This window comes from Anomaloglossus baeobatrachus, chromosome 3 (assembly GCF_048569485.1).
Source record: "Anomaloglossus baeobatrachus isolate aAnoBae1 chromosome 3, aAnoBae1.hap1, whole genome shotgun sequence".
Classification (NCBI taxonomy): Eukaryota; Metazoa; Chordata; class Amphibia; order Anura; family Aromobatidae; genus Anomaloglossus; species Anomaloglossus baeobatrachus.
The window spans coordinates 689,046,984-689,061,193 of record NC_134355.1 but is presented as its reverse complement, the minus strand read 5'-3'; the positions used below and the strand labels follow the sequence as shown (position 1 = coordinate 689,061,193).

General features: G+C 50.8%; 1 protein-coding gene across 1 annotated transcript in view; it reads right to left on the bottom strand.

Moving 5' to 3' along the window:
- The window catches only part of OTOF (otoferlin), a 410,132-nt gene that overhangs the window by 228,126 nt on the left and 167,796 nt on the right, over nucleotides 1-14,210 (bottom strand). The gene's annotated exons all lie outside the window — the stretch shown is intronic.

Genomic DNA, 14,210 nt, shown 5'->3' with positions numbered 1-14,210 from the left:
GTTTCAGGCAGGCCTCCGGTGCCCCACCGGGCATCAGCGGGGCTGGCGGGGAAGGCTTGCGGGACGGTGGAGGGACTGGGCGGTGGCGCTTGGTGGGGCAGTGGGTCCGGACGGGTCAGGGTTTCAAATAGCTCACCCGGTCGCTGCTCAGCGGCCTCCATCCTGTGGCCCACGCTCTCCGGCACCATCGGATTTTCTCTCCGCCGGTCGACCTCCGTCTGCATACTGCTCAGCCTCCGGGCCAAGATCTTCATCTCCTCCCTGAGCAGGTCCAGCTCCGGATCCATCTTCCCGGTCCCTGGTGCGCACTTCTGCAGCCTCTCTGCCATGCTGCCGACCTGGGGAACGCTTGCTGGATCACTGCCCGGGTGCTCGACCACGCCACTCGGCTGCACCCTTTCCCTTCTCGGAGGCGGAGCCGGAGGCTGCACTAGTATCTGGCGCCACACTGGCGCCCAGCCCATCACGGCCGGCACCACTCCGCTTGCGATGAGGTACATTTTGGTTCTTGTCTGGTCTGGCATCTAGGCTTGTTCTGCCAGCCGCCCAGCTTTTCTAGTCGCCATTTCGTCTTCTTCTGCCTTCCATGGCGGGCACTGCTTCGCGCTCTTTTCTTGGACAAGGGGGCGCGGCTTCTCTTCGCGCCCTTTCTTCTTGCACGCCCCCCTTCTTCCCGCGCTCAGTGGCTTCAATGGTGGCAGTTTCTCACAGTAAAACACAGGCTATTTCACGATTCTTCAGGCGCACAGTACCCGGTGTGATCGGGCACGAAATCCTGTTTGTGACGCCAAAAGTTGACTCGCCCACTAGTCCGGTGGTAGTCAGTGGTGGCTGGGCCCGGCTCCGTGGCCCTGGTGGGTGTCAGTAGAATATGTGGCTTGATGAATAAAGTTTGTGTTCGTGACGCCACCTGTGGTATGCGGCTATTAAGCCGACGCTGCTGTGAGAGGCCACCGGGATGATGATATAGCAGCAATGGTGGTACTGCTCCCCACAGGTGGAGCAATGCCCCGGGGCACTGTTAGTGCTCGTGAGAGTCTATGGTGTAGTGGAAGTCTAAGCAGCTAGAATAACAGAGACCACTCCAAGGGTGCAGTTCAAGTTCTTTACTCACAATTCTGGGACCACTGTCAGGGACCTCCGTTGTTTCTGGGTGATTCTTGAAGCAAAACCCGGTGCCCTTCTCTTAAGTGTCTATATTCTGCTGTCTTCCTTAGCCTTGCCTTTTATAGGGTAAACCTGGCTCGGCCTCCACTACAGCCTCCAGGCTGGGGGGTCACCTGTCGGCTGATTACCCCTTTTCTAGAGGTGCTGCTGTGGGCTGTGGCCCGGGGAGTTTACAACTTTCCCTGGCCCTCGGTTTTTACTGTTTGGAGATGATTTTGAACTCCTCCGGTTTCTAGGGACCGTCCCCTGTTGCAGCTTGATCCCTCCACCGATGTTCTTGTGGAACAGGCCACCGCAGCTCTACAGCTACCCGTGGCCCTGGGACCCCTTCTGTTCTCTGCTTGGTGTCACCTGGACCCTCTGAGTCCCAGGATCTTCACCAGAAAGCGTCTCTTTCTTCTTCTCAGCTCCTGACTGACTTGGAGCTCTCTTTCCTTTCACTTCTCCTCCTTGCCTGCCTCCAGCAGGCCTCCTTCTCCTTCCCCTCCCTCTCTTCGACTGACTAAACTTGACCTTCCTTTCTTTAGGTCCAGTCACACTAAGCAACTTACCAGCGATCCCAACAACGATAGGGATCGCTGGTAAGTTGCTAGGAGGTTGCTGGTGAGATGTCACACTGCGACGCTCCAGCGATCCCACCAGCAACCTGACCTGGCAGGGATCGCTGGAGCGTCGCTACACGAGTTGCTGGTGAGCTCACCAGCAACCAGTGACCAGCCCCCAGCGCCGCGTGGAAGATGCTGCGCTTGGTAACTAAGGTAAATATCGGGTAACCAACCCGATATTTACCTTGGTTACCACCGCACGGAGCTACACGTGCAGAGAGCAGGGAGCAGCGCACACTGAGCGCTGGCTCCCTGCTCTCCTAGTTACAGCACACATCGGGTTAATTAACCCGATGTGTCCTGCAGCTACATGTGTAGAGAGCAGGAGCCGGCACTGACAGTGAGAGCGACGGAGGCTGGTAACAAAGGTAAATATCGGGTAACCAAGGACAGGGCTTCTTGGTTACCCGATGTTTACATTAGTTACCAGCCTCCGCAGAAGCTGGCTCCCTGCTGCCTGCACATTTAGTTGTTGCTGTCTCGCTGTCACACACAGTGATCTGTGCTTCACAGCGGGACAGCAACAACTAAAAAATGGCCCAGGACATTCAGCAACAACCAACGACCTCACAGCAGGGGCCAGGTTGTTGCTGGATGTCACACACAGCAACATCGCTGCTACGTCACAAAAGTTGTTCGTTAGCAGCGATGTTGCTAGCGATGTTGCTTAGTGTGACGGGGCCTTTTGTCTGCTCTCATGTGGCTCCTCCCACCTCCCCAGTTGCCCTGTTCTACCCTATAGGAGCAGGGATGGGTCTTATGACCCCTCTCAGCATGCAGCATGGGAGGGTAACTGCCACTATCCCTGGTCCCAGTGTGTTCCTAGCAATGGGTGTAGTGTGGATTTACCAGGGGACCGGAGTTCACTCTCTTCCTCTCCCAGAATGGGGCATCACACCGCTGGATGGGGTGCAATGACCTGTGGCGACGGAAGCCTCAGGGGCGCCACAAGAGCACAAGAGCATTATACTGTACAGCGCCCCCATAATAACAGTGATATCCACAGTGCCCCCATAATAACAGCGACATCCACAGTGCCCCCATAATAACAGCGACATCCACAGTGCCCCCATAATAACAGCGATATCCACAGTGCCCCCATAATAACAGCGACATCCACAGTGCCCCCATAATAACAGCGATATCCACAGTGCCCCCATAATAACAGCGACATCCACAGTGCCCCCATAATAACAGCGACATCCACAGTGCCCCCATAATAACAGCGACATCCACAGTGTCCCCATAATAACAGCGATATCCACAATGCCCCCATAATAACAGCGACATCCACAGTGCCCCCATAATAACAGCGATATCCACAGTGCCCCCATAATAACAGCAACATCCACAGTGCCCCCATAATAACAGCGACATCCACAGTGCCCCCATAATAACAGCAACATCCACAGTGCCCCCATAATAACAGCGATATCCACAGTGCCCCCATAATAACAGCGATATCCACAATGCCCCCATAATAACAGCGATATCCACAGTGCCCCCATAATAACAGCGATATCCACAGTGCCCCCCCATAATAACAGCGACATCCACAGTGCCCCCATAATAACAGCGACATCCACAGTGCCCCCCCATAATAACAGCGACATCCACAGTGCCCCCATAATAACAGCGACATCCACAGTGCCCCCATAATAACAGCAACATCCACAGTGCCCCCATAATAACAGCGATATCCACAGTGCCCCCATAATAACAGCGATATCCACAGTGCCCCCATAATAACAGCGATATCCACAGTACCCCCCCATAATAACAGCGATATCCACAGTACCCCCCCATAATAACAGCGATATCCACAGTGCCCCCATAATAACAGCGATATCCACAGTGCCCCCATAATAACAGCGATATCCACAGTGCCCCCATAATAACAGTGATATCCACAGTGCCCCCATAATAACAGCGACATCCACAGTGCCCCCATAATAACAGCAACATCCACAGTGCCCCCATAATAACAGCGATATCCACAGTGCCCCCATAATAACAGCGATATCCACAGTGCCCCCATAATAACAGCTATATCCACAGTGCCCCCATAATAACAGCGATATCCACAGTGCCCCCATAATAACAGCGATATCCACAGTGCCCCCATAATAACAGCGATATCCACAGTGACCCCATAATAACAGCGATATCCACAGTGCCCCATAATAACAGTAAAATCCACAGTGCCCCCATAATAACAGCGATATCCACAGTGCCCCCATAATAACAGCAATATGCACAGTGCCCCCATAATAACAGCGATATCCACAGTGCCCCCATAATAACAGCGATATCCACAGTGCCCCCATAATAACAGCGACATCCACAGTGCCTCCATAATAACAGCGACATCCACAGTGCCTCCATAATAACAGCGATATCCACAGTGCCCCCATAATAACAGCGATATCCACAGTACCCCCATAATAAGAGCGACATCCACAGTGCCCCCATAATAACAGCGATATCCACAGTGCCCCCATAATAACAGTGATATCCACAGTGCCCCCATAATAACAGCGACATCCACAGTGCCCCCATAATAACAGTGACATCCACAGTGCCCCCATAATAACAGCGATATCCACAGTGCCCCCATAATAACAGCAATATCCACAGTGCCCCCATAATAACAGCGATATCCACAGTGCCCCCATAATAACAGCGATATCCACAGTGCCCCCATAATACCAGTGATATCCACAGTGCCCCCATAATAACAGCAATATCCACAGTGTCCCCATAATAACAGCGACATCCACAGTGCCCCCATAATAACAGTGATATCCACAGTGCCCCCATAATAACAGCGATACCCACAGTGTCCCCATAATAACAGCGATATCCACAGTGCCCCCATAACATCGATATCCACAGTGCCCCCATAATAACAGTGACATCCACAGTGCCCCCATAATAACAGCGATATCCACAGTGCCCCCATAATAACAGCGATATCCACAGTGCCCCCATAATAAGTGATATCCACAGTGCCCCCATAATAACAGCGATATCCACAGTGCCCCCATAATAACAGTGATATCCACAGTGCCCCCATAATAACAGCAATATCCACAGTGTCCCCATAATAACAGCGACATCCACAGTGCCCCCATAATAACAGTGATATCCACAGTGCCCCCATAATAACAGCGATACCCACAGTGTCCCCATAATAACAGCGATATCCACAGTGCCCCCATAACATCGATATCCACAGTGCCCCCATAATAACAGTGACATCCACAGTGCCCCCATAATAACAGCGATATCCACAGTGCCCCCATAATAACAGCGATATCCACAGTGCCCCCATAATAAGTGATATCCACAGTGCCCCCATAATAACAGCGATATCCACAGTGCCCCCATAATAACAGTGATATCCACAGTGCCCCCATAATAACAGCGATATCCACAGTGCCCCCATAATAACAGTGATATCCACAGTGCCCCCATAATAACTGCAATATCCACAGTGCCCCATAATACCAGTGATATCCACAGTGCCCCCATAATAACAGCGATATCCACAGTGCCCCCATAATAACAGCGATATCCACAGTGCCCCCATAATAACAGTGATATCCACAGTGCCCCCATAATAACAGTGATATCCACAGTGCCCCCATAATAACAGCGATATCCACAGTGCCCCCATAATAACAGCGATATCCACAGTGCCCCCATAATAACAGCGATATCCACAGTGCCCCCATAATAACAGTGATATCCACAGTGCCCCCATAATAACAGCAATATCCACAGTGCCCCCATAATAACAGTGATATCCACAGTGCCCCCATAATAACAGCGACATCCACAGTGCCCCCATAATAACAGTAAAATCCACAGTGCCCCCATAATAACAGCGATATCCACAGTGCCCCCATAATAACAGCGATATCCACGGTGCCCCCATAATAACAGCGATATCCACAGTGCCCCCATAATAACAGCGACATCCACAGTGCCCCCATAATAACAGCGACATCCACAGTGCCCCCATAATAACAGCGATATCCACAGTGCCCCCATAATAACAGCGATATCCACAGTGCCCCCATAATAACAGCGATACCCACAGTGCCCCCATAATAACAGCGATATCCACAGTGCCCCCATAATAACAGTGATATCCACAGTGCCCCCCATAATAACAGCGATATCCACAGTGCCCCCATAATAACAGCAATATCCACAGTGCCCCATAATACCAGTGATATCCACAGTGCCCCCATAATACCAGTGATATCCACAGTGCCCCCATAATAACAGTGATATCCACAGTGCCCCCATAATAACAGCGATATCCACAGTGCCCCCATAATAACAGCGATATCCACGGTGCCCCCATAATAACAGCGATATCCACAGTGCCCCCATAATAACAGCGACATCCACAGTGCCCCCATAATAACAGCGATATCCACAGTGCCCCCATAATAACAGCGATATCCACAGTGCCCCCATAATAACAGCGATACCCACAGTGCCCCCATAATAACAGCGATATCCACAGTGCCCCCATAATAACAGTGATATCCACAGTGCCCCCCATAATAACAGCGATATCCACAGTGCCCCCATAATAACAGCAATATCCACAGTGCCCCATAATACCAGTGATATCCACAGTGCCCCCATAATAACAGTGATATCCACAGTGCCCCCATAATAACAGTGATATCCACAGTGCCCCCATAATAACAGCGATATCCACAGTGCCCCCATAATAACAGCGATATCCACAGTGCCCCCATAATAACAGCGATATCCACAGTGCCCCCATAATAACAGTGATATCCACAGTGCCCCCATAATAACAGCGACATCCACAGTGCCCCCATAATAACAGTAAAATCCACAGTGCCCCCATAATAACAGCGATATCCACAGTGCCCCCATAATAACAGCGATATCCACGGTGCTCCCATAATAACAGTGATATCCACAGTGCCCCCATAATAACAGCGATACCCACAGTGTCCCCATAATAACAGCGATATCCACAGTGCCCCCATAATAACAGTGATATCCACAGTGCCCCCATAATAACTGCAATATCCACAGTGCCCCATAATACCAGTGATATCCACAGTGCCCCCATAATAACAGCGATATCCACAGTGCCCCCATAATAACAGCGATATCCACAGTGCCCCCATAATAACAGTGATATCCACAGTGCCCCCATAATAACAGCGATATCCACAGTGCCCCCATAATAACAGCGATATCCACAGTGCCCCCATAATAACAGCGATATCCACAGTGCCCCCATAATAACAGCGATATCCACAGTGCCCCCATAATAACAGTGATATCCACAGTGCCCCCATAATAACAGCAATATCCACAGTGCCCCCATAATAACAGCGACATCCACAGTGCCCCCATAATAACAGTAAAATCCACAGTGCCCCCATAATAACAGCGATATCCACAGTGCCCCCATAATAACAGCGATATCCACGGTGCCCCCATAATAACAGCGATATCCACAGTGCCCCCATAATAACAGCGACATCCACAGTGCCCCCATAATAACAGCGACATCCACAGTGCCCCCATAATAACAGCGATATCCACAGTGCCCCCATAATAACAGCGATACCCACAGTGCCCCCATAATAACAGCGATACCCACAGTGCCCCCATAATAACAGCGATATCCACAGTGCCCCATAATAACAGCGATATCCACAGTGTCCCCATAATAACAGCGACATCCACAGTGCCCCCATAATAAGTGATATCCACAGTGCCCCCATAATAACAGCGATATCCACAGTGCCCCCATAATAACAGTGATATCCACAGTGCCCCCATAATAACAGCGATATCCACAGTGCCCCCATAATAAGTGACATCCACAGTGCCCCCATAATAACAGCGACATCCACAGTGCCCCCATAATAACAGCGATATCCACAGTGCCCCCATAATAACAGCGACATCCACAGTGCCCCCATAATAACAGCGATATCCACAGTGCCCCCATAATAACAGCGACATCCACAGTGCCCCCATAATAACAGCGACATCCACAGTGCCCCCATAATAACAGTGATATCCACAGTGCCTCATAATAACAGTGATATCCACAGTGCCCCCATAATAACAGCGATATCCACAGTGCCCCATAATAACAGCGACATCCACAGTGCCCCCATAATAACAGCGCTATCCACAGTGCCCCATAATAACAGCGACATCCACAGTGCCCCCATAATAACAGCGATATCCACAGTGCCCCATAATAACAGCGACATCCACAGTGCCCCATAATAACAGCGATATCCACAGTGCCCCCATAATAACAGCGATATCCACAGTGCCCCCATAATAACAGCGATATCCACAGTGCCCCCATAATAACAGCGATATCCACAGTGCCCCCATAATAACAGCGATATCCACAGTGCCCCCCATAATAACAGTGATATCCACAGTACCCCCAGAATAACAGTGATATCCACAGTGCCCCCATAATAACAGCGATATCCACAGTGCCCCTATAATAACAGCGATATCCACAGTGCCCCCATAATAACAGCGATATCCACAGTGCCCCCATAATAACAGCGATATCCACAGTGCCCCCATAATAACAGTGATATCCACAGTGCCCCTATAATAACAGCGATATCCACAGTGTCCCCATAATAACAGCGACATCCACAGTGCCCCCATAATAACAGCGATATCCACAGTGCCCCCCATAATAACAGTGATATCCACAGTACCCCCAGAATAACAGTGATATCCACAGTGCCCCCATAATAACAGCGATATCCACAGTGCCCCTATAATAACAGCGATATCCACAGTGCCCCCATAATAACAGCGATATCCACAGTGCCCCCATAATAACAGCGATATCCACAGTGCCCCTATAATAACAGCGATATCCACAGTGCCCCTATAATAACAGCGATATCCACAGTGCCCCCATAATAACAGCGATATCCACAGTGCCCCCATAATGACAGCGCTGTCCACAGTGCCCCCATAATAACAGCGATATCCACAGTGCCCCCATAATAACAGCGATATCCACAGTGCCCATATAATAACAGCGATATCCACAGTGCCCCCATAATAACAGCGATATCCACAGTGCCCCCATAATAACAGCGATATCCACAGTGCCCCTATAATAACAGCGATATCCACAGTGCCCCCATAATAACAGCGATATCCACAGTGCCCCCATAATGACAGCGCTGTCCACAGTGCCCCCATAATAACAGCGATATCCACAGTGCCCCTATAATAACAGCGATATCCACAGTGCCCCCATAATAACAGCGATATCCACAGTGCCCCCATAATGACAGCGCTGTCCACAGTGTCCCCATAATAACAGCGACATCCACAGTGCCCCCATAATAACAGCGACATCCACAGTGCCCCCATAATAACAGCGATATCCACAGTGCCCCCATAATAACAGCGATATCCACAGTGCCCTCATAATAACAGCGATATCCACAGTGCCCCCATAATAACAGCGATACCCACAGTGCCCCCATAATAACAGCGATATCCACAGTGCCCCCATAATAACAGCGATATCCACAGTGCCCCCATAATAACAGCGATATCCACAGTGCCCCCATAATAACAGCGATATCCACAGTGCCCCCATAATAGCGATATCCATAGTGCCCCCATAATAACAGCGATATCCACAGTGCCCCCATAATAACAGCGATATCCACAGTGCCCCCATAATAACAGCGACATCCACAGTGCCCCCATAATAACAGCTATATCCACAGTGCCCCCATAATAACAGTGATATCCACAGTGCCCCCATAATAACAGCGATATCCACAGTGCCCCCATAATAACAGTGATATCCACAGTGCCCCCATAATAACAGCGACATCCACAGTGCCCCCATAATAACAGTGATATCCACAGTGCCCCCATAATAACAGTGATATCCACAGTGCCCCCATAATAACAGCGATATCCACAGTGCCCCCATAATAACAGTGATATCCACAGTGCCCCCATAATAACAGCGATATCCACAGTGTCCCCATAATAACAGCGATATCCACAGTGCCCCCATAATAACAGCGATATCCACAGTGCCCCCATAATAACAGCGATATCCACAGTGCCCCCATAATAACAGCGATATCCACAGTGCCTCCATAATAACAGCGATATCCACAGTGCCCCCATAATAACAGCGATATCCACAGTGCCCCCATAATAACAGCGATATCCACAGTGCCTCCATAATAACAGCGATATCCACAGTGCCCCCATAATAACAGCGATATCCACAGTGCCCCCATAATAACAGTGATATCCACAGTGCCCCCATAATAACAGCGATATCCACAGTGCCCCCATAATAACAGCGATATCCACAGTGCCTCCATAACAACAGCGATATCCACAGTGCCCCCATAACAACAGCGATATCCACAGTGCCCCCATAATGACAGCGATGTCCACAGTGACCCATAATAACAGCGTTATCCACAGTGCCCCCATAATAACAGCGATATCCACAGTGCCCCCATAATAACAGCGATATCCACAGTGCCCCCATAATAACAGCGATATCCACAGTGCCCTCATAATAACAGTGATATCCACAGTGCCCCCATAATAACAGCGATATCCACAGTGTCCCCATAATAACAGCGATATCCACAGTGCCCCCATAATAACAGTGAAATCCACAGTGCCCCCATAACAACAGCGATATCCACAGTGCCCCCCATAATAACAGCGATATCCACAGTGCCCCCATAATAACAGTGATATCCACAGTGCCCCCATAATAACAGCGACACTCCCAGTGCCCCCATAATAACAGCGATATCCACAGTGCCCTCATAATAACAGTGATATCCACAGTGCCCCCATAACAGCGATATCCACAGTGCCCCCATAATAACAGCGATATCCACAGTGCCCCCATAATAACAGTGATATCCACAGTGCCCCCATAATAACAGTGATATCCACAGTGCCCCCATAATAACAGCGATATCCACAGTGCCCCCATAATAACAGCGATATCTACAGTGCCCCCATAATAACAGTGATATCCACAGTGCCCCCATAATAACAGCGATGTCCACAGTGCCCCCATAATAACAGCGATATCCACAGTGCCCCCATAACAGCGATATCCACAGTGCCCCCATAATAACAGCGATATCCACAGTGCCCCATAATAACAGTGATATCCACAGTGCCCCCATAATAACAGCGATATCCACAGTGCCCCCCATAATAACAGAGATATCCACAGTGCCCCCATAATAACAGAGATATCCACAGTGCCCCTATAATAACAGCGATATCCACAGTGCCTCCATAATAACAGCGACATCCACAGTGCCCCCATAATAACAGCGATATCCACAGTGCCCCCATAATAACAGCGATATCCACAGTGCCTCCATAATAACAGCGATATCCACAGTGCCTCCATAATGACAGCGATATCCACAGTGCCCCCATAATAACAGCGCTATCCACAGTGCCCCCATAATAACAGCGCTATCCACAGTGCTCCCATAATAACAGCGATATCCACAGTGCCCCCATAATAACAGCGATATCCACAGTGCCCCCATAATAACAGTGATATCCACAGTGCCCCCATAATAACAGCGATATCCACAGTGCCCCCATTATAACAGTGATATCCACAGTGCCCCCATAATAACTGATATCCACAGTGCCCCCATAATAACAGTGATATCCACAGTGCCCCCATAATAACAGTGATATCCACAGTGCCCCCATAATAACAGTGATATCCACAGTGCCCCCATAATAACAGCGATATCCACAGTGCCCCCCATAATAACAGCGATATCCACAGTGCCCCCATAATAACAGTGATATCCACAGTGCCCCCATAATAACAGCGACATCCACAGTGTCCCCATAATAACAGCGACATCCACAGTGCCCCCATAATAACAGCAACATCCACAATGCCCCCATAATAACAGCGACATCCACAGTGCCCCCATAATAACAGCGACATCCACAGTGCCTCCATAATAACAGCGATATCCACAGTGCCCTCATAATAACAGTGATATCCACAGTGCCCCCATAATAACAGCGATATCCACAGTGCCCCCATAATAACAGCGATATCCACAGTGCCCCCATAATAACAGCGATATCCACAGTGCCCCCATAATAACAGCGATATCCACAGTGCCCCATAATAACAGCGATATCCACAGTGCCCCCATAATAACAGCGATATCCACAGTGCCTCCATAATAACAGCGATATCCACAGTGCCTCCATAATAACAGCGATACCCACAGTGCCCCCATAATAACAGCGACATCCACAGTACCCCCATAATAGCGATATCCACAGTGCCCCCATAATAACAGCGATATCCACAGTGCCCCCATAATAACAGCGACATCCACAGTACCCCAATAACAGCGATATCCACAGTGCCCCATAATAACAGCGATATCCACAGTGCCCCCATAATAACAGCGACATCCACAGTGCCCCCATAATAACAGGAATACCCACAGTGCCCCCATAATAACAGGAATACCCACAGTGCCCCCATAATAACAGCGATATCACATTGCTCGCTTTAGCCGACTGTTTCCTTAGACCCCGCCCCTCTGTGAATCTGTGCTGTGATTGGACGGTGTAGATATATATAGGTGTGTGGTCTCCGCGGCTCCTCAGTCTCGGGCTGGCTCCCGGAGGGTCCGGTTCTCCCCTCGTTATCCGGTGATGGGGGATATTACGCGGTGACGGCCTCTTATATTAATCAGTTAATATTCATCTCCATTGTGCGCGGCCCCTGGATCGGAGGTCTCTCATTATCCCTCCGGGGAGGCCTCCATCATTCACCAGCGGCCTCCATCATTCATCAGCGGCCTCCATTATTCACCAGCGGCCTCCATTATTCACCAGCGGCCTCCATTATTCACCAGCGGCCTCCATTATTCACCAGCGGCCTCCATCATTCACCAGCGGCCTCCATCATTCACCAGCGGCCTCCATCATTCATCAGCGGCCTCCATGATTCACCAGCGGCCTCCATTATTCACCAGCGGCCTCCATCATTCACCAGCGGCCTCCATCATTCACCAGCGGCCTCCATCATTCACCAGCGGCCTCCATTATTCACCAGCGGCCTCCATTATTCACCAGCGGCCTCCATCATTCATCAGCGGCCTCCATCATTCACCAGCGGCCTCCATCATTCACCAGCGGCCTCCATCATTCATCAGCGGCCTCCATGATTCACCAGCGGCCTCCATCATTCACCAGCGGCCTCCATCATTCACCAGCGGCCTCCATCATTCATCAGCGGCCTCCATCATTCATCAGCGGCCTCCATGATTCACCAGCGGCCTCCATCATTCACCAGCGGCCTCCATCATTCATCAGCGGCCTCGATGATTCACCAGCGGCCTCCATCATTCATCAGCGGCCTCCATTATTCACCAGCGGCCTCCATTATTCACCAGCGGCCTCCATTATTCACCAGCGGCCTCCATTATTCACCAGCGGCCTCCATCATTCACCAGCGGCCTCCATCATTCACCAGCGGCCTCCATCATTCATCAGCGGCCTCCATGATTCACCAGCGGCCTCCATTATTCACCAGCGGCCTCCATCATTCACCAGCGGCCTCCATTATTCACCAGCGGCCTCCATCATTCACCAGCGGCCTCCATTATTCACCAGCGGCCTCCATTATTCACCAGCGGCCTCCATCATTCACCAGCGGCCTCCATCATTCACCAGCGGCCTCCATCATTCATCAGCGGCCTCCATGATTCACCAGCGGCCTCCATTATTCACCAGCGGCCTCCATCATTCACCAGCGGCCTCCATCATTCATCAGCGGCCTCCATCATTCACCAGCGGCCTCCATCATTCACCAGCGGCCTCCATCATTCATCAGCGGCCTCCATCATTCACCAGCGGCCTCCATCATTCACCAGCGGCCTCCATCATTCATCAGCGGCCTCCATTATTCACCAGCGGCCTCCATTATTCACCAGCGGCCTCCATTATTCACCAGCGGCCTCCATTATTCACCAGCGGCCTCCATCATTCACCAGCGGCCTCCATCATTCACCAGCGGCCTCCATCATTCATCAGCGGCCTCCATCATTCATCAGCGGCCTCCATGATTCACCAGCGGCCTCCATTATTCACCAGCGGCCTCCATCATTCACCAGCGGCCTCCATCATTCACCAGCGGCCTCCATCATTCACCAGCGGCCTCCATTATTCACCAGCGGCCTCCATCATTCATCAGCGGCCTCCATCATTCATCAGCGGCCTCCATCATTCACCAGCGGCCTCCATCATTCACCAGCGGCCTCCATTATTCACCAGCGGCCTCCATCATTCATCAGCGGCCTCCAT